Source organism: Brassica oleracea, chromosome C5, assembly GCF_000695525.1.
Source record: "Brassica oleracea var. oleracea cultivar TO1000 chromosome C5, BOL, whole genome shotgun sequence".
NCBI classification, from domain to species: domain Eukaryota; kingdom Viridiplantae; phylum Streptophyta; class Magnoliopsida; order Brassicales; family Brassicaceae; genus Brassica; species Brassica oleracea.
In genome coordinates, this window is record NC_027752.1 from 39,064,109 (window position 1) to 39,091,953 (window position 27,845).

General features: G+C 29.9%; 2 long non-coding RNA genes and 1 pseudogene across 6 annotated transcripts; all 3 read right to left on the reverse strand.

Moving 5' to 3' along the window:
- Nucleotides 1-562: 562 nt before the first annotated feature.
- Nucleotides 563-2,559, reverse strand: LOC106344100 (annotated as a pseudogene).
- Nucleotides 2,560-12,171: 9,612 nt separating this feature from the next.
- Nucleotides 12,172-14,008, reverse strand: LOC106292879. Of its 3 annotated transcripts, none has more exons than XR_001260270.1 (5): nt 13,829-14,008; nt 13,366-13,580; nt 12,920-13,077; nt 12,487-12,829; nt 12,172-12,401 (listed from the first exon to the last, which is right to left on the reverse strand). It is a non-coding gene; the product is annotated as an uncharacterized LOC106292879 (long non-coding RNA). The 3 variants fall into 3 exon arrangements; XR_001260269.1 differs by having other exon boundaries at nt 12,176-12,401; nt 12,552-12,829; nt 12,920-12,992; XR_001260268.1 differs by having other exon boundaries at nt 12,176-12,401; nt 12,552-12,829.
- An 84-nt stretch (nt 14,009-14,092) lies between these two features.
- LOC106344169 lies at nt 14,093-16,187 on the reverse strand. 3 transcript variants are annotated; one of them, XR_001270160.1, is made up of 5 exons: nt 15,876-16,187; nt 15,697-15,795; nt 14,454-14,538; nt 14,310-14,359; nt 14,093-14,145 (listed from the first exon to the last, which is right to left on the reverse strand). It is a non-coding gene; the product is annotated as an uncharacterized LOC106344169 (long non-coding RNA). The 3 variants fall into 3 exon arrangements; XR_001270159.1 differs by having other exon boundaries at nt 14,310-14,538; XR_001270158.1 differs by having other exon boundaries at nt 14,310-14,565.
- Nucleotides 16,188-27,845: the final 11,658 nt, after the last annotated feature.

Consider the following 27,845-nt stretch of genomic DNA (forward strand, 5'->3'; position numbering starts at 1 on the left):
TCTGTGAACGGCGTCCGGAGAGATTCTGCGAGGACACGCTCGATTTGTGGAGCTGACGTCGTTACGTTGTGAATCTTGGAGTGTATATCGAGCACTGATTTCTTTAACGCGGCTAGTTCGTTTATGGTGTGTGCGTCAAGACCGCCAGGGTTTTGAGCCGTATCGCCGTCGTTGACATCTTGATCTCCAGCGTGCGCCGGTCGCTCTATCTGTATTAAACAGATGTCTCCGGTACTGCGCCGTCGAAGCTTCCACGTTCGCAGCGAGAGGGGCTAAGATTTTTACGAGCGCCGCGATTTGGTTGGTTGCCGCCTTCTGGGCTGCGTCATGCTGTGCAAGGCGCGCCATGATAGTTTCTATGGATGCGGGTGGTAGCAGTGCCGGAGTCGCAGGAAATGACGCAGGTGTCATTTTGGGAGCTTCACGCTCTTCTCCAGAGGAAAAGCCGTCGTTGCTCGTCGCCATCTTGTTGACGTTACTTTGCTAGAGGCCCCACGGTGGGCGCCAACTGTTTGATCGGAAAACGGTACTAAACGAGGGAACGTTCGGTTTTAAATGTGGGTTAAGCAAAGACGTCTTATTGATGGTCGGAAAAGCGTTTCGTCGGTTACAAGGAAAGGAAATGCGTAAAGGAAAGGATGCCAAAGCTCGAAGAGCTTTAACGGAAAGATACAACACGGCAAGATAATAAAGGGAAAACCCTAATCTAGTCGCCAAGTATGTGTGAATGATTTTGGATCCCCTCTACGTTGTCTCCCTCCTCTCTTTTATAACCGACTTGGTGCTCTTCCGTGACCTAGCTCGCGTCACTTTTATGTGCTTTTAACTCGCTGGGCCGAGAAGCCCACATCGCTTCGAGGAGCCGTTGAGCCGACTGTGTTTAGTCGATGCGCGACTGACTAAAAGTACTCTCATGTCGCGCCGAGAGATCAGCGCTCCGAGCCGCCGCTTCGAGCTGTTGCTACGCTTAGTATGGGCCGAGCCGTCTATTCTTCGGACCTTGAGGGATGGTCGAATTCATCCTCTACAGAGTTGATAGATGAGATCTTCTTCTCATGGATAAGAATGAGAGGCTCTTCCAGTTCCTGCATATTGAGTCAAAACTATGTCAACTCTAGAACTGATTTGAGGCATCAAGAATCTAGACTGAGTAGTAGGAGTAAGAAACTTACACATTTTTGGGTTTTCTGATTGGTGATAAAGTGAGGGGATGTATAACCTCTGTCCAGCTTCATCCCTTCTACAACTTCCAACTCATTAATCAACGTCTTTCCGTCCTGCAAAGCATTTTACTCACGGTAAGTGGTTTGACCAATCTATCAGTATCATAAGCACTCATATTCAGTGAGTCACTTACTTGGATGGTGATTACACCTTCTTTGCCAACCCTCTCCATAGCCTTAGCAATCAGCTCACCAATCTCCCTCTCTCCATTTGCAGAAATGGTCCCAACCTGAGCAATCTCTTCGGATGTGCTGATCATCCTAGCCCTGCTTTTAAGGTTAGTCACCACAGCATCCACCGGCATGGAAATACCTCGCCTTAGGTCCATAGCGTTCATCCCTGTGGCAACTGATTTGCAACCTTCGGTTAATATCGCCCTGGTGAGTACAGTATCACAAGTAGTACCTGGAAGACAAGTTAAGAAAAATCTCGGTAAGAGAGTTTTGGTAAGAAACAACAGGATCAAGTTAGGAGAAGTGGAGTAATCTTACCATCACCGGCAACGTCATTAGTAGCATTAGCAACTTGCTTGACAAGACTGGCACCAACTTTTTTCACTTTATACTTAAACTAAATGCTTTTAGCAACGGTGACACCATCTTTAGTCACTTTAGGAGCTCCCCAACTTTGCTCAATCACAACATTACATCCCTTCAAAGTTAGCACCACAGAACGTCAGTCACATCATTAACAATTCAGACCAAACTGAAATCATAGATCAGTTATAGATAAGCACCTTGGGACCCATGGTGACTCTGACAGCATCGGCAAGCTCTTCAACACCCTTAAGCATCAAAGCACGAGCTTCAACCCCAAACTTAATCTCTTTCACTGAATAGTTCCTGCTCCAGCTCATTCTGCTGGATACCTGAGGACGCAAGACAACATCAAGTTAGTAATAAGACCAAAGACAAATCTCGTACCAGAGAGTTACAGACCAATGCACCATTTACTTGTCGTGTGTTACTTGCAATCCTGAGAAGAGGGGAAATGAGAAAACAAAATCAATATAAAAAATAGGAATGAAAGCAAGTAGATTTAGAGAATCGAGATGAAATTAAGGAGATTAGATCAAAGCATTGATCGATTTTGTTCCCTCCATTGTTATTCACTATCGGAAAACTGAAGCAATAAGAGAGAGAGAGGAAGCAAGAGAGTTCTCACCTGGCGTTGGAAGCGAGATTGGAAACGAAACGAAACGAACATGGTGACTGAGGAGGGAGGAAGAAGACGACAACCCCTAAGGAACAGATAGTTCGGACGAGTGAGATCTACGGAGAGAAGAGTGGATGACTCTTAATAGACGAAGGAGAAGACTCTAGAAACAGCTGCGACTTACCCCTTTTAGGGTTTTAGGGTTTATCTTCATTTTTGATAATTAAAATATTTACTAAACCCATTTTTTTCCTATTTTATTTTCTGGATTTTCTTTCCTCAAATTGTATTCTAAACATCATCATTTTCATTTTCAAACAGCTTACTTTTTAAACTGAATGGGTTATATACATCATCATGTTTTCAATTACTTTTGATGAATAACTTATTTTGTTGATCTGAACATATATGCGACTATTTGTTCTCCTCTCTCTTCGCTAGTCAATGTTTTCTGGATAACTTTTTGTTTAAGAAACACAATGTACATAGGAAACACAAAACACATGAAGCCGCTACTTAACAAAACATCCAAAAAAAACAAGCCGATACTCAAATGTAATCAGTGTTATCACTTGAACAACCTGAGGATGTGGCTGCTTCGCAAGTGAAGTATTAATGTGCATAGCCATATTCTGATCAGTTGGAAAAGCTACAAGTGAAACATTGTCCAGAGCAATAAACAAAGCTAATAAGCAAAATCCATTATTTGAACAGAGTTTGATTTGTAGTGGCAACCGCAACACTTATCTCTCAGTGCTCAGAAACAGAGTACACACTAGGTAGGTAGATTGAGGGCGAGGGAGACGGTGCAACCAACGAGGGTGAACATATTGTGGAAATAAGAGATTGTTAGGACCACCTTCATACCATGGGAGATAGTATCTACGAATACCCTTCTTATACTCGCTGCAGCCGTTAAAACTCAAGATGCAACCATCCATACACTTGCCATCTTCTTCAGCTTCTTTATGAACACTAAAAGCACGTGTGCGCGCAAGTTAAACAAGACCAAACCTTTCACGCTCCTGTTCCACAAGTAGATAATATCGAAGTTCAGAGGATGCATCACCACGGGGACATAACCGATACCCGATTCACTCAATGACGTCAACTTGAGATCGCAAGAGAGTTGGCTTATAATTGACACAAATTAATATTGATTAACTAATAAATAAAAATATACATTATTATTATTATGGTAATATAATTAATGTTGTGGTGTATTGTTAATGTAATATAATTAATGAATTGTTAAAATGAGTAAAATATGAAAAGACAATTAATGTAATTATATTAGTAAAACTACTAAAATGACTCTATATATTTTTTTTATATTAGCCATGTTCTTTTATCTTACGCTGCTATCGGCGGTTGCGTCCAGAAATTACAACTACTCCCACGGCATATTCATGACTGGCGGAAAAATGCTGCTTGTTTTTTAGCCGCTGCGGCCAATAAAAATGGATAACTCTGACACTGGGAATAGAAGTGTCGGTTGTCTATGCATTTTGTGTCTTCGGAATTTGTTGGCCACTGATTTCTTTTTCAAAACAGGTTTGATTTGTCTCCGTTGTAGTGTATTTCTTTGACGCAACCGCCGATCGCAGCGTCAGATAAAAGAACATGGCTATTGTTATCTATGTTTTCAAACAATTCTCATTTATACTGATATCCATGTTTCCAAACAGTACCAAAAGATATTTCAATTTGAATAATATAGATATATATACATTATAAATACATTATAAATATTATGTTGGATTCTTAAAATCATGGAAAATTCAGCCCAGAAATTTTAAAAATATATTTAGTATATAATTTATAAATACATAATTTAATTGGTCACACAATATTTAATAAATATAAAAATATATTAAAATGTTACAAATATTTCTGTTATAAAATGTATTTGTTTGCTAAAACTACTTATAATATAAAATAGATGGAATATATATTTTACGTGGAGGTTTACAAGGTTTGGCCGAGGATCAAACCGCTCCGAGCCGTGCGAAGGTATTTTGATGCCGTAAGCAAAATAAAAATAGTACATATTTTTAACAATATTGTCTTATGACAAACTAATATATAAGTAATCAATTTTTGAAAAAAAAAATTTGATAGAAGATACAAAAGTATTTTACTATCATTTTATGTTATTTAACAAATATAAAACTGAAACATACAAATTAGTCTTTTAATTGTATAGATTCTTTTAAATTTGTAAACCAAGCAATAAAAAAATATATAAAGATTAAGGAAAAAATAATATGGTAAAAAGTGATTATAGAAATTTCTAAGTTGTAATTATAGAAAATATGTGAAAAGAACATTGATTGTAATTTGTTGATCTATGTAATCTAGTTAAGAAGCAATCAACAAAGTTTGTTTATGTATGTATAAAATAAAATATATAAATGTATGCCCTATCATTTTCTGTAACAACTATTTAACAGAAGCGAATGCTTCAAACTTTCTTCGGTAGACCTCTGATTAACCGTTTGCGATAGATTTTTTATTTATTCTTTTTGTCTATGCTTGCTCCCAATAGATTTTTGGGATTCACAAATCTGATAAGAAAAATATTGGTATAACTATATAAGCTATATCCTCTATACATTATTTGAAAAAGTGATTTGTTTATGTGTCATCGATACACTCATTTTCACAAAAAAGTGATATGACTTCTAAAAAAGATGAATCAAACTAATTGTGATATGAAACCAATAAAATGTACATTGCTTTATCGGGTTAGTTTTGTTTCGTTAGTTGTCCTCAAGTGCAGAATTTTAATTGATTTACATGTGATTCTATCTATAACTAGATTTTTTTCCCGCGCTACGCGCGGATTACATGCTTCAAATTTATTAATTTACAAATTTTTTCACTATATTTACAATATTACTAATTGTTTATATAACATTTTTTAAAGTTGAAACTTAACGCATCAAGAAAAAACTCAAAGATCATTAACGGCGAGCATCATTAGTGACAAATAAATATTGTAATTAAAATGTAAAATATAAAAGATTAAAATTAATCTAAATAATATTAATCCCAATAATAATAATTTTAACATTTCATTTGTGAAAAAACTTAAAGCATCATTTTAAAATACAAAGAGATAGTATATATCAACAATATTAGGGACATAAGTCCCACATCGGGTATTGAAAGAGATCATTAGTAATATATAAAATAGATGAGTCACTCCTCTTATTACCAATTGGTTTTAGGTTGGAAACTCATCTAGCTTAATATGGTATCAGAGTCCGATTCAAACAATTCAACCCGATCCATTATCGATCCATCCCAAAGTCGGCCCATCGATCTTTGCCCAAACATTCCGAGATTGACGTTCAAAGAGCCATCATCTCGAGATGGCGTATTAGGGACATAAGTCCCACATCGGATATTGGAAAAGATCATTAATAATATATAATATAGATGGATCACTTCTCTTATTACCAATTGGTTTTAGGTTGAAAGCACATATAGCTTAATAAACAAAACATGAAAAATTGCATGCGGCTTATACAACTTTGAATACTTATCTAAAAATTAATGAGTTAACTTATTAGTTTGATTGCTTGACATAATATAAGTTCATTTATCTGTTGAGAAAGACGAAACAATCATAAAAAGGTTGCTCACATGTCAGCAACTAAATCAATCACGAACTTGTGTCTGACACATGCATATACACAAATACGCTGTAATTACTTTTTGTCAAATACACAAAACTCACAGTGTACTATTATCCCGACACATATTATTGCCCGGAGACAAACCATTATTCTACTTGGATTCTCTACGTATTCTGTGTCTAGGATCCCAGAAAAGCTGGCTCCCATAGTTACTATTTGTTCACTGACCATATAACTTATGGGAATTCCTCAACTCAGCTCCTCGGAAAACTTTATTTGTGGAGAAAACGAAGATGCAAATCATAAGTAGATGAGACCCTAGAGATAATATATGGTGCATTTCTTACGGTAAGAAGTGTCTCTTTGTCGTGGGGGATAACAAAATCATCAAAGTCTTGTTTTCAATCGGTTGACTCAACTTTCAAGTGCTTTAAATTGTAATTCTTTTGTAGGTCAAAGTGAGCGCTAAAAAAAATATTTTGAGTGATATATATATGTACCTCATTTAAAAATATATTCAGTAGCTGTTCTTTTTGCTTTCAATGAAGCTAAAGGTAGCAACATAAAGCAGTGCCAAAGCGGGAGCTCAATCAAGATGAAAAATTAATTTTAAGCCCGAGATTATGACTCAAGAGAAGGAGGGTGGTGACAGAACTATCGTATACTTACGTCGAAGACTACAACATTGGGATATATGTATATGTCGTGTATACTGATCCCATCGAATCTTCTTTCCCGGCTGAGGATCTACCTCTGCTTCTCTAAGAGCTTTGCTATTGTTGATGTAGTGATCACAATCTACATTCATAAGATAAGGAGCATTAGATAGAAACCCCGAGATTTGCGGAAAGAATTCAAATAATATAATCAAGGATTACGCATAATCATTTACTAAAAGATTCATGGCTCCAACATTTTATGATGGTCAACTCTGGGTCTCTTCTCATGGGAAGACAAACCAGCCTAGGCAGCTTGTGGTTTTATACATCGCAAACACCATTGTTTCAAAGGAGAAAACATGAAAATAAACAGATAACTCTGGGAGTAATGTGTACACTCAGCACATATAACAAAAATGAAACAGTTAAACGCCTCTGAGAATCTCACCTAGATCAGAACAAATGATCACAAATATTATTACCAGGCCAGGGAGTGCATTTGTGCCTAGTCAAGACTTCTTCAGACACTTTCTGTGCAGTCGCAACTAAGCATTGATGTTAACCTTGAATTCTTCATAATCTCTCTGTGTCCAGGATTAGAAAATGAAGTTATGTATAAAGGAGCTAGGATACAAACCTTCATGGTTCATCGTTCCCCAAACTCAAATGGCTGCAAAAGAAAGCGAAACCACCAAATCAGATTATGTGGTTTTAGTTTAAAAATATAAAAAGAGAATGAGTCCGTTTAACCACAAATCAAATTCTCACTGTCATTACCTCTATACCGTGAGTAAAGCGTTTAACCTCAATCAGATTCTAGCCGCCGTACGATTAGCTCTACTGTGGCTCGTCTCAAATGTACAAACCCATTGGTGAGAAAAAAGAAAGGCATCGATTTATATATTGAGAAGGGGAGAAGACGAAGAGAGCTTGGAGTCCGGAGATGATGTTGTTACTCAATACTCACTTTTAATTGGGCAGCAATATCTAGCAGTCCAATATCTAGCAAAAAAAGTGGAATGTGGAAGATATAAAGTGTTGTAACAGACAGGTTTTGATTTTTGCAAGCGGCAAGAAATATAGCGGAAGAGTGTAAATAATTGATAAGATGGCTCTCTGTAAGTGTTAAACCAGAAGAGTGGGATAGACAAACAGATTTGGCGTCCCTGTAGGTATTAGGGCTATGGGAGTATTACGATTGGGCCGAATATCTGGAAGGGCTGGGATGCTTTCATGGCCTAATAGCTTGAGTATTAAGAAATGACCGTGATGACAAGTTGGTTTAATTGGTTGAGAATATCTTGTCCTATGTGGACAGCTTTAGGAATCTCTAAATTAGTTCCTTTTATATAGTAGTGACTACATCTTTTTCCGCGCGTAGCGCGGAGTATATATTTTAAAATACTATAATTATATTTAATTTGATTATCGATTAATCATATATATTTTTATATTGTATTTTATTTATATCTCGATAATTTATCCAACATATTTATTTAATAAATAATCATTACCCCTTTTGTATGTAAATGTGAAATTAATATTATATCGAAAAAAACATTGTAACATAGAAGAATCTTTAACTTTTTATAAAAATAAAAATATCATAATTGGCCATCAAATATCTATCATAATTATGTATGTAATTTTATGACTCAAAATATTTATTTATTTAATATAAAGACTAACAAATGATAAAAAAATTATTTAAGCTTGGGTTTTATTAATTTACAAATTATTTCTTTAAAAATTCGTTCAAATATATATATTTAAACATAATTTCAGTATAATTTTTAACTGTATAAATTTTTCCCACAAAAATTATTGTAATAATAAATTTCTAATTAGTATATTTTTTAGTTCTTATGGGTTCTTACTACAGATAATAGTTTATATTTCTTCAATGAAAGGAAACTATGTATTTTCAATTTGAATATGGTGATTTTAAAGGTTTTTTTTAACGTACTACAAAGATTTAAAAACTGCTTTTAAAATATTCTCATTTGTAATGTCTTTTCATTTTTATGTTTTATATCACACTTAGTAATTAAAATCAGGAAAAAGTGCCAAAAAAAATTTTAATTAAAAAAAAAAAGTTAAAAGGCTTTAACTCATAACTCACTAACGGATTAAATGTTGACTTTCAATATATAGAATATGAGTTGCTCAACAAAAATATAAGATTTTATTGGTTTTGATTTTAAATTTAAAGATTAAAATATATTACATAAATTTTGAGTTTCTATATGTGTGAAATTTAATGATTCTAAGCAAATTAGGTTTCGATCTTGTATTGTAGTATCATCTCAGTTGTTAATGTTTTAAAAATAAATAAATAAAATAAACGGTTGTAAGTGATCAATCTAGAAAATAAATGAGAATTCTAACTTTATCTCAAATTTGATATCATTTGTAGAATATAATTTTAAATGATAATCATTTTCATTAATAGTTTAAGTTTTTTTTTAAAAGATAAAATTAACACTCCTAAAGCATTTATAATTTTTTTTTAAAAGTGTTTATAGAAGTTTATAAACTGAACAAACCTCCTAATTACTAAACCATAAACAATAACCACTACACCCTAAACCCAAATGTTATAATATTTTGATTAAGTGTATTTTTTAAAAAGTAGTATTCAACTTAATTATTTCAAGGAATTTCTCAAAAAGCAATCAATTATATTTACAACACATAATGCTGCCAAAAATTCAAAATAATTGAAAGTAAGTTTATTTATAACTTAATATAAGAAAGTATAAAAATTCAGACATAAACATAAAACTAACAATTGTCACAAAACATTTACAGAGAACACGATTCTTTAGAAATAAAATCATTAATTTACAAAATAGTTTTAAATTACATACTTACATATTTAAAGTTATATATGAATTTACTTTGAATTTGTCTACTTAAAACACTATCCAATATAAGATATGTAGTCATAAAAAAGGCTAAACACAAATATAAGATTTTAAATTGATTTTTGGATTTTTCCGTTAAAGCCTTCAAATCATTGATATAATATTACATATTACCAAAATCATATGTAATTTATATTTGATAAATTATTTTGTTAAAACATATACAATTTTAAATTTAGGTATGACATTTTAATATTCACTTTTTAAACCGAAACAAAAAAATCATGTTTGACTAAAAATTTAATGATTAAAATGGCGTGTTTGTAATTTGAGATTTTTGGCATAGTTAAAAAGAAAGTATTTTTGACGTTTTTCCTTTAATAATAGTTTACTATTTCTACCATTTTTTCTCCTACATAAATTAAGTATTTAAAAGTGACAATCTTTTTAATGCATTTTATTTATGTTATTATGATAAAATAGTAAATTATTGTACCGAGATGGATTTATAAATTGATATTACAACTTAGTATTTATTGGTTATTATTAGTATATGTCTGTGTTAAAGTTTTCATTCAAATACTTTAACATTTGATATCATATTGGAATTATGTTGTTTTTGATTAATCAAGCATATGTACCTTTTAGAACTGTTTAGATTTGCTGTTCATTGCTAAACAAAAAAAAAGCTATAAGAATATTTTGGCTAAATAATTTAAAGCAGAGATTAAGACCAACACCGCAAACCAAAATCCACTACCCCTAAAATCAATGTTCTTAAACCCCACTCGGACACTGAACCGGATAACTTACCTGGTCGTTGGGTCACTGGATCGACCGCGGCCGAACCACGGATTAATAAATGAATTAATTTTATTATATAATAATATATCAGCTATGTAAATAAAAATATAGAAACTAAAGTTTAATATTTTCTAAATATTTTTATAAACATAAAATAATAGTTTGGATGTGTATATTTTTATGTTTAAGAACATTTAGAAAATACTTAACTTTAATTTCTATATTTTTATTTTCATTTGATATACAAAATATCAAAAAATAGTTTAGACTATTTATAATTTTGTATAAAAAAGTAAGAGTTATGGCATCTAAAAAAATCAAGACATAAAATTTATAAATATTTAAATGTTTAATGTGAATAATAAATTAAATTTCAAATACAAAATAAACCAAAAGTAAAAAATTATTATAAAAAATTATCAATAACGGAAATAAACTAACACCAAATCACATCAACTAGTTTTGGTTCTCTCTACCATTGTTCACTTTTATTTTCTTCAAGTGGCATAGTGAAATCTTCATTAAAATCTAAAAATCACAAATATAAAACTGAAAAGGAAAAACCTAAAAAAAATTTGTCGGTATATCACTTCTTAATTAGAAATTTAGAATATAAAACATAATCTAAAAACATAATTAAAAATTAAAAATGAATAAAAATTATTTATTGGTTCAACCAGTGGTTCAACCGGTATCGGGTTCCGGGTTCTATTGGGTTTTTGTGGGTTTTTGCGGGTTTCTAAATATTTGGTTTTTCACAAAACCCAAACCAGATTTTTTCAGGATTGCCGGGTTTACCGGTTCAACCGCAGGTCCGGGTCAGGTTTCAAAACACTGCCTAAAATACATCACACTCATCTATATAAACAAAGCAAACATATGCTTTTCGAATAAAAATCAACGGATGATGTCTAAAGTATTGTATAACTAGTTTAAATTATTATATATTAACCTTCATATATCTTAAAATACTAATAAGACTCTAATAATTAGTTAGTAACACTTTTTATTTAAATATGTACAAAACATTAAATAACATAATATGTAGGTGTAGGTGTTATTATTATTATTTTTTGGAAAAGTATATGTATATGTAGGTGTTAGATATGTATGAGCCACTGGACTCCTAGGCTCCTAATAACGCAGCAAAACAGTTTAATGGTAATGTTATTTTGCATCCGTGTATATATACTTTCTGTTCCCACTTTTGTTAATGTTGACAAAGAATTTTTAATTCTTTGCTTAGGAAATTATTCAGGAAAAAATCAAACATTTGTGTAATAATTTAATGATGACATGTTTTTTGGTACGAATGTTAAACTTTTAGTATGGAATATATGTGTTGCTCATAAAAAAACAACTAAAAATATTTGTGTTTATGCTCTCTTTAGTGTGAACGTTTTGTCTATAATTTAACAATTTAAATTACTTTTCAAATCAATTTAAAATTTGAATTGCTTTAATATATTACTGTAACAAATATTTATTTTGTTAAATTTTTATTTTTTTATTTTTTATATTTCCCTGGTTTTTAAAATAATGTAACGTCACAATATTCTCTTTGTGAGATAAACAAAAGTATTTAATTTGCATTATTTTCTTATTGAACTGTTAATTGATGATAGTTTGTTATAATATGCAATTTCTAATTTAATTAAATCTAATCCTTATCTCCTTCACTAATATTACTTTCTATTTCTCCTCTTTCTCTACTTAGATAAAATAAATAAATCAAAATCAGTTGTTCATTCTACGTTGCAAATCATCTAATTTTTTCTTTTGACCATCACGTGCAGTTCAAACTAAAAAGAATAAGTCTTAGGTAACATGCTTTATATTCAAAAAATTTGTTTGTTCCTGATCACACAAACAAAAACCAATTTATATATTCTTCAGGTCATTGGAGAAACATATTTAGTTTACATAGGAGCAAAGATGTTTCCTATAAGAATATAAAGAACATGGTTGTGGCTTTTGCTTCCACAGAGATTTTTTTTTGCTTCCTCAGAGATTACTCTTGTTCTTGTTGCCAACTTAGAAGCCACAACCTGCATGTCAACAGAAATATCAGAAATGGTTGCAGATTTGCCGATAGTTATGGGGGTTCTATAAAAAAAACTAAGATGGGGTTACCAGCAGGAGCTGCTGATTAAGGCTCATTGATCGCAAGAACACAATCTAACATCAGAATGTCTTACCCATGGAAGAAGTATGCGCTAAGTAATCACCTCCCGAGTCTATCCACAGCCCAAAGCAGTATGACCAAACTGAAACCAAGTCCAGTGTTGAAGAACTTGTTTGCGCAAAAGGGTACACGCCTTGAAGCAAAGCTACAAATCACAGTGAAAAGAGCAGTGCTTCCAGTTTCAGCGGCCATGATAGAAATCTGTGTAAAAAGCTCTGGGATCTCTCCACATGATCTCTGAATAGAGAGCATTGCTGTTCGTTTGAGTTTGGAAGTGAGTTCTCAATCTGTCTGCGGGTAGCCAAGACAGCGTCTTAATGATGGTTTGTTGAAACAATCCACACATGAAAATGGATCTATGCAATAAACTCAGCAACAAACCTTCACAGTAACTACAGAGGTTAAAGAGACTCGTAAACAGTCAACTTCAAGAAGATAATAATCATCTGGATGCCTGAAAAAATTGACTTGATCACAGCTGTTTTTTTTAAAAAAAGAAGATAACTGTTGCAGCTATGTCCAAACCGCAACTGCGAAACCTGTGAGTAGTGGCAAGAAATGTAAATTTGAATAGTTTCTTTGTGACATTGGAGCGATGAAACGACAAATTTACAAACCACTAAGAACGGGAGAAAAAGTACGTGAAATGCATTGAATCTATCAAATTCACGTCCATTGATTCAGAAACCTCTGCAAATATTATGTCTTAGTATGAAGATTGTTGCAGTGAACTAAAGAGTATTGATTTTCTTTGCATAGACTAAGTAATTGTGTGACCTTTATTGAGCGAAGTATAAGTAGTGAGTCGGAAAGAAATTATAACTTACTTGTGTAGCAGCCGGTCCATTCCCAAATTCCGTTTCCAACAGCAAGTTCCTTTTCTTGTCTCACTCTCACTCTAGCAGCTTTTCTCTCTCCAGCTTCACACTTTTCTCTCTCTTGTACCTTTTCTTCTTCTTCTTCTCTTGCGCTTCCTCTCTGCCTCAATAGCTCCCTCACAAAATGCTTCTCCTCTTCCTGTCTATGGTCTGTGGAAGCTTAGCTGTCAAACAAAAGAAGCAAGGATTGAATGGAATATTTTACTGGAAAATTACCCGTGAAAAGAAGAATACGGAAAAAATCAACATGAAAGATTTGCATGCAAAGTGGAGCTGTCCCCCGAATATCTCATTTTGAATTTTGGAATTGGTATTCATGGTTTGACCAGAAATAACACAATTTCCTTCAATACATACACTTTTCATTGCCAAACCACCATTTGCAAGAGTAGAGCCAGTCACAATTTCATACCTAAGCCTCAGAAATATTCTCTGGACTGAACCACACCGACCACAACGGAGCAAAGTACACTCGGCATTCTCAGAGCAGTGGAAAGCTTCCTGAAGAATCAACAGTGAGGTAACTGCACTCCATGTCCACCAGCTGCAATGTTGCGTTCTTACTTCGCTCCCACTTCTTGTTCACTGACTCTATAGACACATGTTCAAGCCGTCTATAACACTCAGCCAAAAGTAAATAAGTCTTAAGATAGTACAAACAGAAGAAGAGAATCTACCACCTCTCTCATTCACAGACTTGTGAACCAGATCCATCAAGGTCGCATGAACCTGGTAGTAAAATAAGCACACAAAGAAAGATGAAAGATGGTTATTGCATGTTTTTTTTGTTGCTGATTCACTTTATATTGGTTAAGAGTTATAGGAACTCAATTACTATAACAACTCATGGTTTAAATCTATAAATATTAGCAGCAAAAGTGGCGAAGACATACACTCCATCAACACGCTTCTTGAATATTTGATCGAAAAGTAATAACTTTCCCTGCACCATAACAGTAATCAAACCCTTTTTTAACAGTAATCAAATCTTAATATCTAAGAATAGAAATTAAAGATAGAAAAATACACAATTTTACCCCAGTTTCAGATGCTAGAGGCTTTCCATGACGACTAAGTTTATATTCCAGCTCTCACATTTTCTGTTAATAATCATATGGATGCCTGGAAAGGTTGACTTGATCACATGTTCTAGATGTTGTACAAACAACAAAAGATAAATTTACAAACAACAAAGAACGGGAAAAAAATATGAACCAATGCTTTTTCCTCAATGATTATAAGGTAGTCTGATGACCAACCCGACTTGGTGGATTTGAAAACCAAAGCGGCTCGCGCAGATAGAGGTGTCAAATGGGCGGACCGTCCAATGATTGCCCATGTCCATATACAAACGGGCTTAATATGGACAAACCCATTTTTCCCATTGGTTTTTATTGGATAATATGTGGAAGACCAATAAGAAAATGGTCTTTGTTGGTTTTGGGCTTTATGGACGTGGACTCTCCAATGGTCACAAAACCTGAGGTTTCTAAAATTTAAGTTTTTCCGCTAAAATCGTAAAATCGATTTTTTCGCTTAAATTTTGATATCAAATTTTCCTGCCAGAACCAGAAAATCGAGATTTTCCGTCAGAACCGCAAAATTAAGGTTTTCTTCAAAACGCAAAATCGAATTTTTCAGCCAAAACCGGAAAATCGAATTTTCCTGCCAAAACCGCAAAATCGATTTTTCTCGCCAAAACCGAAATTGTTGTACTTATGAATTTATGGATGAATTTTAATTTTATGAACTTGTATATGTAATTGTAGGCTTATAAATTAAAATTTTCTTATATGGTCATTATGGACCCCATGGCAAAACCGAAAAATCGAGTTTCTCTGCCAAAATCAGAAAATCTAGTTTTCTGTCAAAACCGCAAAAATGAGTTTTTCTGCCAAAACTGCAAAATCGAGTTTTCCCATCAAAACTGCAAAATTAAGTTTTTCCGCCAAAACTGCAAAATTGATTTTTTCCGCCAAAACCGCAAAATCAATTTTTTCCGCCAAGACCGGAATTGTTGTACTTATGAACTTATGTATTGTTGTACTTTCAAATTTATGGATGAATTTTAATTTTATAAACTTGTATATATAATTGTAGGCTTAAAAATTAAAATTTAAAATTTTTTATATGGTCATTATGGACCCCATGGCAGCCCATGAAAATATGGGTGTCAGTGGGTATGGTTCTTAATGAACATGGTTCTTAATGGACATAGTCACTCTATGTCCGCAAACAATAAATAGACAAATGGATATGGGCTAATGGATATGGGCTAACCCAGTTTACAGCTATACTCGCAAAGAGGGGAAGATGTTATCGATGTAAACTCGTTGTGCTATTGACGCAGTAGATTTCGAGTTGTGGGCCATTGCTGCACTGGAATTTATGGTTTTAGTGCGAAGAATACTACAAAGATTGATTTGGATCATGGAAGAAGAAGTTAAAAAATATGATACCTGTTCGCCGATAAGGAGAAGCTCAAAGCTTAGTTCTGACTCGGCTGGACCGAGGAGATGTCAGTGAAATATACAGCAACATGATACTTTCCGGTACAATTAAGCAGATCTCATGGCCATAGTTTGATCTTCGTCCGAAGAGGTTGTAGATTAGGGTATATGAAGAATCGATAAAGATATAATATATGAGGAAAACAAAAAGGAGGTGAAAAGATACATCGTAAATGAAAGTGTAAACAGCAAAGTCAATTATTCAGAGTAACAGAGATTTGGAGAGAGTGGAAACCATGGCTGTGGAAGGGAATCGTCTGAAGAAGATAACAACGATTTCAAATGGGCCACAAACAATTTTAAAAGTCCATGTCGACAAAAAAAGATGTGAAGTGGCAAAATAGAAACATATTATTGGCTGATTTTTTAGGATGATGTGGCATAGCTAGATGTTGAGCATATTTGGCTTATAGTATCGTAAGATTAAATGTTTGGGAGTTTTTTTATTATAAAACATCAGCATTTATTATATTAAACTAATGCAAATAAATTAACTAAATTGATAAATTCTGGACTTCCCTTTTTAAATCATTAATGGTTTTTGTTAGATTTTTAAACAGCATTTTTAAAGTCGAGGAGGTATTAATATATAAATACTCTGGAATGTTATTGGTTTTTCAAACAAAAGTTTAAAGCTTAGATTAGATTAAGATACAAGAATAACAAAAGGAATTCTTCATATTTGTATGTGTTTATTTAAAAATCTATGATGATCATTTAACAATGGATCTCTTTCTTTTTAGTTTATTTATGATTGTTTTGATTTTATGTTCGTCGTTTGTCAATGTCCACAACTTCTTATGAAGAGGACTAAATGTTATAATGGTTGGTTAACACTAAAAGTTGCAATGATTTATCACACGAAAACTACAATTACTAAAAATTATAATGGTTCATTACCAAAGATTGCAATGGTTCACCACTAAAAATTACATTCAGAAACAGTTTCAATGTTTCATAATTATATTCATTAAGAGTTGCAATGTTTCATTTAAGAAGTTATAATTGTTCCACCAAAGATTTGTAATGATTCACTTAAATGACTGCAAGGATTCAATTAAATCGTTAATAATCCTATCTCATTTGTGTGTAAGACCATCTCCAACCAACCTCTACTTTCATCTTTATAGTTTTACTATAAAATAAAGAAATTCTATTATAAATTTATTTTTCTATATTTTCCTCTAAATAAATAATATGACTCTTAAAATATTTTTGTAATATTTTAATATATTTTTCTGTAAATAGTTTATTTAGTTCTGTTTGAATTTTAAGGAAAATTATTTAACAGTTGTGAAGGTTGGAGCTTAATATGATATATATTTCTAAAATTTTGACACAGACACTTTACAATAATTATAAAATGTAAAAATTTAGTTGGGTTGAGATTAAAACTAAAGGCATCCATTAGCCAAAGTAGTTACGTCTCTTAGAATAGTCGCTTTTTCTGAATTTTCTTATAGTCGTCTTCTAAAAATGTCATTTGTCTTGAAAATTATATCATGATAAAATTAAAAAATTGTATCAAATAACTCTAAGCATTTTATTAAAAACTAAATTTCATTGAAATAAATATTACACCATTTTTCTTCTATTTGATCATTTTTGGGTCAAATTCTTCTATTTAGTCTTAGATCAATCTTTTTTATATTTTATAGGTCAAGATGTATGTTATAATAAAATTACCATCAATATTTTTATTTATAGTTTAAACAGATTTATTTACAAAATTTTATTTTGTTTCAAACTTTATATGATAGATAAATAAAAGACATGTACAAGTTTACTTGTTCTTTTTTTTTGTTTATTGAACATTGACAATGTTAAGTCTCTATCTCTGTTTCATATTTTTATATAATGGTTTTGACGGTATTTTAAAATAAAAGATAAGCTAATATTTAAAATAAATAAAATTTTACGTATGTAATATATTTTTCAGAATTTGTGTATGATAAAAAATATAGTTAATAAATATGTAAGTCAAATAAAGCAAAAATATAAAATTTTATTATACAAACCAAACCAACAAGTTTTTCTCTTCCAATTCCGAGAAATTTTTTTTTTCCAAACTCTTTGTTCCTGGAACACGATAACGAAATTAAAACTTATTAGGCCTTGAAAAAAGAAAAAAAAAACTGACAAAAACTATTCAATATGGTTATAGATTCAGAAACCAATGGTAGTCATCACCGTAGACTCACTTTCGCCGCCTTCTTAAACACATATCTCTCGGCCAACGAAGAAGAACAGAGGCATGGTGCTGCAGTCTGCAGATGTCATCAATCCCAGTAGTAAAGAACGTCAAAGCAATGCTCCTACCACGAGCACCGAGCGGTGACTCGTCTCCTAATCAGATTTACTCTCCCTACTACACCGACACAACAATGAAGCCTACTGTCTCTTCCTCTCCATGGAACCATACTTACTACACCAACACAACAACGACTCCCACTGTCTCCCTTTTCGTGGAACCAGACTTACTCTCATTACTACAAGTCTCCGTGGATCTACCAGACCCGAAACATCGATGATGATTTGGACAACAGTTTGATCCGGTACGATCGTGAGACAAAAACGTCATGTCTATTCCTTGGCTGCTTCTGGAGATCTTCAATTCACTGGATCCAATTCCAAGAACATTCGGGTCTAGAAATCTAGAATGATCTCAAGGATTTCCCCGGGTTTAAATCAACAAGTGGATTGGTTAAAACGATTCTGATAACCGGAGATAACTGGATCTTCAGCGGTCATCGAGATGGTAAAATCCAGGTTTGGAGAAGGTCTAAAAGATGAACCGGATGTTACTCACGAGTCAGAAGCTTACCGACTCATATTAGCAACAATAGCCAGAAAATGAGTTTAAAAAATTAATAGTTTGATTGATTTCAAAAATTATGATTCAATAGTGCAAAGAGTATCGTACAGAAAACAATATATAGAGTTGAAAAGACATAAGTTGAAAAGACATAAGTTGAAAAGAAGCAATTTTCTAATTCAAAAGTGGTAAAAAACAAAATATACAAATACGGGTTATGAAACACATAAAAACATAATAAATAGAATTGTAAAGACATAAGTTAAAAAGAAATAGAAGTTTAAAAATGAAAGCAGTTATAAATGAAAAAGTATCATAAATGGATATGAATAAAAATGTATAATAAACAGTCCTAAGCAAAACTATAGTGAAAAGATGCATCCGTAGAAATTAATCGGGATTGATATTATTAATAGATACGTGGATTTAAGCTAAGTATGTGTCTTCTCTCCTTCCATTTGAATTTCACCATGTTTGGAAAATCATTTTTATTTATTACAAAATTTTTAATCAATAAAAAAATAATTTTGGAAATGATTTATAGTTATATTATTTGGTCATCTGTTGTAGTTAAATTTGTTAGAAAAATATATTTTTTCATGAGGATTAAAATATAAAACATTTCAATCAATAATAGTCACCAAATAAATTAAATGTAGCCTTTGGTACAAATCAGAGTCTAGCATCCACATTTACGGGACATTTGTGTAAAACATCACAAACTGTCGATCTTGAGATACTGAAAGTGTGAGATTCAGACAATTTTAGTAAGGCAATCTCAAAATTACTTAGACGGTCTTGTTATTAAGAAGAGTTCAGGACAAAAGACATTGCCAAGACCAAACTCGTTACAATCAAACAAGGCTTTATTTTCAAAGATTATAGTGACAACGGGTGTAATTGGTTGGACTCTATCAAGTGTTTTTAGTGTTAATTTTTATCTACAACCATATAATTTACACTCATGCCTTATAAAGTTTTAAATCTAAAGCCAAAAAATAAAGAAATAGATGTAGGAATTTTGTTTTCTAAAACAAAATAATATTATCGTAGGAATATATTTCCTTTTTAATCATTTTCCCATTTAATTTCTACAACAACATTAGATACAACTACTGTTCATTCAAACAATTTACAGTAAATTCTAGGGTAAAATTTCTGCAGCCATAATCCAACTAATCGCCGCCAACAATGTGTGAAATCTAAAGCCTTGTCAATTTTTCCTCAACTGCAACGGTTGTCTCAGCTACACCATAACAAACGTTTTCCACCACCCAAACGTTTGAATATTCTTACGCACAGGCTGTAAAACTTGCATTTTTAGATTTATAATTCGTAAACAGTTTGCTATTTGTAACATTCATATCGTGCAATGATTTTTTTTTCTTACAAGAGAATGTTCATTGTTCTAAAGTGTTTTCAGTGTACAACAATGATTCTTCCGCATGTTCACCGATGTAAGCCTTTTTACGACTTCTCATTCTTCTAAATAATAAGGTTTAATGGACTTCTCGAGACGTCGAAGATGGCGAACCATCCACGTCGCCGCATCCAAACACTTCACTGGATCATTCAATCGGTAGGAGCGACGGACGGTGTGTACAAAAGACATGGACTTTCAACGCGATCTGATGACTCACACGTACTAGGTTTTCCTCGTTGAAGACCAACAATTGCAATGATTTATCACCATCACGATGAAATTTCAAAGAGTACTCATGCTTGTCGGCTAAGGTGTGAACTTGTTGAATACATCAGTGTAGCAGACGTGCGGCCTAGAACATCTAAGAGCACCACAAACATGTTATTGCCTCAAACTTCCTTGGCTTAAACATACATCTTCCCTCTAAGAAGCTGACTGTAAAGGGATGCTTCCACATAGTTACTTAACAGAATTAACCACACAAATCGCTCCACCAACTAAGAACGACCATGTACCACCACCCATAAATAAAAAAAATAGCTGTCAGTCATATCCAGACCTGGTAAGTTTCCATGTGTTAAACCAAATTAAGCTGCATGCTTCACTCTTGGTGGTGCCCTTCCATCAATCCCTTCAACCATGATTTGTAAATTAAGGAGATGACAAGAAGAATGATTTTAAGTTTTAAATGATTCACCAATTGAGTTTGAGGAAGCATCAAAGGATTCATGTTTATGTTCCATATCATATCAGATTCTCCGCATCCATATCTTTATCGTAATGCACAATGGTTGCAATTGTGCAAAACCAACGGTCTCCCCTTTTGTTCCACTATCTCTCTCTCCACAATGATATCATCCCACATGAAGTTATTCAACATTAATACAGTAGAAAATTTAGACGTTAATAATTCTAATTAATATTTTTCAGTACATTTTGTCATTTACTACACCCGTAAATGATCAATTTTATTTGGAAAGGCCGTACAAGGCAGCTCACGTACGGTTCGGGAGCTCAAGCATAGCATCTTTTCCCCAAACCCATTTCCTCCAGTGACTTGAACTATTGATCGGGCCATGCAAAAATATATAATTTGACACTTACATAATTTGACAACTTATTACTGTACCACATACCCGATCATAATTTATTATAAATATATCTGAGTTTGTTGTCAATAATAAAACATTAAGATTACGGACAACGGACTTGGCATGTGCATTTGTTGCCTGAGAAGCAAGAAGTCCTTACTTCTTGTGTCCCTCCTATCTTGGTCTTACACGCAGACAGGCAGGCATGCTTGTTGAGACAACTACCAGGTTTTTGGTTATCTAGATATATGGGGCACCATACTCGTTTATTTGTACTCCCTTGCCCTACATTCCCCATCGCTCCTGCCACTGATATATATAAAATGTAATATCAATTTATGTAACGAAAGATATTTTTAGCAAATATTCAAATACTAATAAAATATTTTAAATAACTTTTATTGATTTTTAAATAATTAATTATTTCAGGCATAAAAAACTGTAACAATCAGATATAAAGATATCTAAAAGTATCATATAAATTTACATGTTAAATTACAGATATTTTCATTTCTTAAAAGAAAAACTATAAATTTTCATATTTATTAACTCAGGAAAATTTGAATTTGAACTAATCAAGAAAAATATTTTTGTTGATTCATTCTGGACAAAAATATTTGTACATAATATATTAAAATAATCCATGTGTTTAAAGCTAACGAATTATCCAAATTAGGCGAAGAAATAACACAAAAATAGTTTTCGGATATCAGTTTCCTAGATTTACCACAAAACTAATGTATCTAAATTTTATAGGTTTAGATGTTATGCAATTTCATAGTGAAAATGAACTAAAACAGAAGTCTTTAAAACAATTTAGCTTATTAAAAATAGTAATACGTTGCAAGAAACAACAAAATAAAGATATTGTGAATTCTTTTTTTAGGAATAAATTAAATATATACTGTATTACAAAAGTATTGACAGAAACACAAACCCAGTGTAAGAATGATGAGAAAAGTTAGAACATTAAATGAAAATATAAGAGATTTTTTCATCCTTGGAAATTAAATGAATTGATTGTGATTTTTTTTATCAGAAAATTGATTGTGTTTCAATAATAAGAAAAAAACAAGAAAGTATTTATAGATATAAGAAAACAAATGTATCCTATGTTACAATATAGCTATTTTAAGCTATTTACCTCCTTTAATTTCTATTAGAGGAGGTGGCATAATTCAAGATTTTTTTTACTTATTTGATATGTTAATGCATTAGAATCGTTCGTATTTTGTCAAAAATAGAAATCTAATCTTATTATATAAAGCTTGGTTCTTCAAAGTTGCTAATTAACATGATCGCGACACATGCAATTATATATTTTAAGATTGTGACATGTGTTAATATATTTCATAATTAAAAATATATATACTAAAATATTAACAAAATTTTTTTTATTAAAAAGTAATTAAAATATTATTTAATAGTAATTTTTATTTTTTTAAATTCTAATCAAAAGATAATTGCAAAAAACTATTTGATAATAATTTTCCTTATAATATTGTGACATGTGTTTAAATATATAATGATTAAACATATATATAATAAGAAAATAAAAACGATTTTTGATAAAAATTACTTATAAAAATTATTTAACAGTAATTATTTAAGAAATTTCTTTTTACAAAATCCTATAAAAAAATTGAAAACCATTTATTTAATAGAATTTTCTTTTTCTGAAAGTTTGGTTCTTCAATATTTTTAATTAACATGATCGCGACTCATGGCAGTTATATATTTTAAGAATGTGACATGTGTTAATCTATCTCTTAATTAAAAATATATATATTAAGATATTAACAAAAATGAATTTTATTAAAAAGTAATTAAAATATTATTTAATAGTAATTTTCCTTTTTTAAAATCCTAATCAAAAGACAATTGCAAAAGACTATTTGATAACAATTTTTCTTATAATATTGTGACATGTGTTTAAATATATAATAATTTAAAATATATATAATCAGTTAATAAAACGAATTTTGATAAAAACTACTTTTAAAAATTATTTAAGTAAAAATAGTTTTTTAAAAATATTTAGTAGTAATTATTTTAGAAATTTTATTTTTTCAAAATCCTAAAAACATATTTGAAACAATTTATTTAATATAATTTTGTTTTTCTAAAATTTTAATGAAAATATAATTATAAAATATTATATTGAGCTTGGTTATTCAAAATTGCTAATTAACATGATTGTGACACATGTGAGTTATATATTTAAAAATGTGATATGTGTTAAACTATCTCATAATCAAAATATATATACTAAAATAATGAAAATTATTTTTCTTAAAAAATAATTATAAATATTATTTAATAGTCTTATTATTATTATTATTATTATTATTATTATTATTATTATTATTATTATTATTATTATTATTATTATTATTATTATTATTATTATTATTATTATTATTATTATTATTATTATTATTATTATTATTATTATTATTATTATTATTATTATTATTATTATTATTATTATTATTATTATTATTATTATTATTATTATTATTATTATTATTATTATTATTATTATTATTATTATTATTATTATTATTATTATTATTATTATTATTATTATTATTATTATTATTATTATTATTATTATTATTATTATTATTATTATTATTATTATTATTATTATTATTATTATTATTATTATTATTATTATTATTATTATTATTATTATTATTATTATTATTATTATTATTATTATTATTATTATTATTATTATTATTATTATTATTATTATTATTATTATTATTATTATTATTATTATTATTATTATTATTATTATTATTATTATTATTATTATTATTATTATTATTATTATTATTATTATTATTATTATTATTATTATTATTATTATTATTATTATTATTATTATTATTATTATTATTATTATTATTATTATTATTATTATTGTTAGTATTTTTATAAAACAATTGGTTCTTCAAAGTTGATAATTTACATGATTGTGACAATGTTAGTTATATATTTGAAAATGTGATGTGTGTTAAACTTTCTCATAAGCAAAAATATATATACTAAAATAAAAAAGCGATTTTTTTCTAAAAAATTAATTATAAATATTATTTAACAGTCTTATTATTATTATTTATTATAATGTTTGTTTTAAGAGATACTAAAGATAGGGAATTATAAAAGATAAATATTAACTTTTAAGAAAATATGTTAAACAAAAACTAATTGTAAAATCCTACAAGTTCTAAAAAATATTTAGTAAAAAAATGAATAAAAACTAACTTTTAAATAAATAATATTACTTTTAAGCCTAATTAAAAGAAAATTTTAAAAGTACTCTTATTATTGTCTTATAAGTAACTAACTTTCTTATTTTAATAGATAATTTTGTATGTTAAAAAAGTATGACCAAAAATAGCTACAAATATTTCACATATATATTTAGTTTTATGCTTCTACATATTATTTTTACAAAACACAATAGTATTTACATGAAGAGTATTACATCGGTATTTTCTTTTAATTTCTTGATACAACTCAACTTTTTATTATCATTACTACATCTTATGATGCTAACAAAATTTTATATTTTGATGTTGTTATCGTACATAAGTATGTGTGAATATGATGAATATGTGTTTGTATGTATAAGACAAAATATATAAATAATAAACATATTTTTTTCTATTAAAAATAAAATAATTGTAAAAAAAATAATTATAAAATAATTAATTTCCTTTTTAAAAGTCTAAATAAAATAAATATATAAAAATAATCTAATTTTTCTTATAGTTAACTAACTTTACTTATTAATAATTTTGTGTCAAAAAATATAAACCAAAATTAACTTCAGATATCTTACCTAATATGATTGTGACATGTGTCAATTAGAAAAATAGATTGTGAATGTGTCAATAAAAACTAAGATTATGTGAAAATAACTTCTTCTTTTCCTAAAATCCTAAATAAAAGAGATTTCTAAAAAAAAAAAATTCTAATCATAACCAATTAAGAATTTTTTTCTTTTTTAAAAAAAAATTCCTGACGATAGAGAATTGTAAAATTTTATTTAATAGTAATTTGTACTTATAAAAATTAATGATAAACATAATAGTAAAAAAATATTTAGTTAAAAGGAAAATTTGTAAGCAATATTAGTGATATTGTAAAAAAAATATTTTGAAAATGGTAACTTTTAAAAAATTGTTAATATTTACTGGAAATAATTATTTGGTAGAAATTTTATTTTTCTAAATCCTTGAAATATAATTGTAAAAGATTATGTAATATTAATTTCCTTTTCTCAAATCCTAAAAAACTGTACAAGAATAATTGATAGTTTTTTTCTTATTTATATAAAAATCCTAAACAAAAACAAAAATTGTATCATATATTTAAGTCCTAACCAAAAGAGAATTGTAAAATATTATTTGATAATATTTTTAAGAGAGTATTTGATGATGAACATGATACAAAAAAAATATTTCATTAACAAAAGAAGTGTAAAATTAGTATTGATATGAAATGTAAATTTTCTTTATTAGTAACTAAAAATAATTATTTCATAACAATTTATTTTTTCTGAAATTCTACAGAGAAGATAATTGTAATAGGTTATATGATAGTAATTTTCTTTTTCTAAAATCTTAAACAAAATTGTAAAAGAGTATTTAATATTATTTTTTAAATTGTAAATAAAAATGAGATTTATAAAATATAATTTTTTCCTTTTTAAAAAAAAATCCTAGCAAAATAAATTTTTAAGGAATTATTTAATAAAATATTAAATTTTAACATAAGAACATGTATAATGTTGTCATTGACTCGATTGATGTATTTGAGTTTCATTTCTTTTTACTTTTCATTCAGTTTTTTATTTCGGTTTGTGTTCAGTTTAAACGTTTAGATATAGTATTTTATCTAATCCTAAGTATAAAATTTATAACAATTCATTTATGTACCATGACTATAAAATAAAAATATTAACTTAAACTTATGTGTAAAAATGGGGTTTAATTATAAAATAAATCTCAAACAACATATGCAAAAAACAATCATAAAACTATAATAAAATTATTTACATATATCTAGAATAAATCATAACTTCCATTTTTATTACTTTTCATTTTTTTATTTCGGATTGTGTTCAGTTTAAATTGTTTATGTATATTATTTTCTCTAATACATAGTATAAAGTTTATAACAACTCATATATACACCATGATTATAAGATACAAATATTTACTTGAACTTATGTGTGAAAATGAGTTTTAATTATAAAATAAATCTCAGACAATATATGCAAAAAACAATCATAATGCTATAATAAAATGATTTATTATTTTATAGTTAAATTAAAACATCAAATAAAACCCGTTGCGTTGCAACGGGCTCATATCTTGTTCATAATATACATAAGGTTTGGGTAAAAATAGAGAAACATAAATTTGATTTCTATGAGGAAATGTTATTAAAAAGAAAACAATTAAAATCCTTCTATATGTTAGAGTTAAAGTAGGAATTTTCATAATATTACGAAAACATGAAGTAAATATCATAGTTCTAACTTCTAACTGCATGTTTATGTGTCGGAAGTGAATAATTGGCCGTCCCTTCTTTTAGATCTTTTTATAGGTAATTATGGTCGAAATCTATGTTAAATCCTTCCATATCTTGAAATTTTTATATAGGTAATTATGGTCGAAATCTATGTTAAATCCTTCCATATCGTGAAATATGTAAATACATTTTTTTTTATCTAGAAGCTTTCCTTTTTGACCCATAGACATGAGAAAACTCAATCCAGAGGCCGGGACAAGATTGACAAGAGAAGAAGGCTGGCATCATGCTTTAGTTAGGATGATTTGCTTCATGGATTAAATATCCAACAATTTTCCCTTTATCTTCTAAATTCATGTCTCAAAACTAGTTTGTTATTTGCATCATTCATCTCGTGCGATGATTTTTGCTTAATGTTGGCGTTGCATTACAAGACATTCTTTCTGATATGTAAACTATTGTCATTTGATTATTAGATTGGAAAGTGAAAGTTTGCGTATTGTGTTTGAAATGGAATAGTATAATCCTTGTTTGGTTCATAATTAGTTTCGAATGTATAAGTTCTGAGATCATTAGTTTAGAAAGTATAAGTCGGCATATGGGTTTGAATTAGAACAGTATAATCTTGTATATTGGTAGAAACGCAGCCACATTCATGACGATACTGAAAGTATTGTAATTGAATAGTATAATCTTGCTTGTGTCTTGGTTCAGTGATTCACATATAATGGTATTAACTTAACTTGTGTGGTTGTTTACTAGTTTTATAGAATGAATTCACAAACACTTGAAACACTAGTAGCACTACAAGAAAACATATTTTTTACTAGGGCAGTATTCGTTGTAAATTCGTCGTAAACGGTGTGTTACGACGAATTAACGTCGAAAGACGTTTCGTTGTTAAACGTCCGTCGTAACGGAGGTTTCGTCGTAAACGACTCGTTACGTTTACGACGAAATATATTCCTCGTAAAGCGCAGGGAAAGGATTCGTCGTAAACGACACGTAAGCTTTCGTCGTAAATGACACGTAAGTTG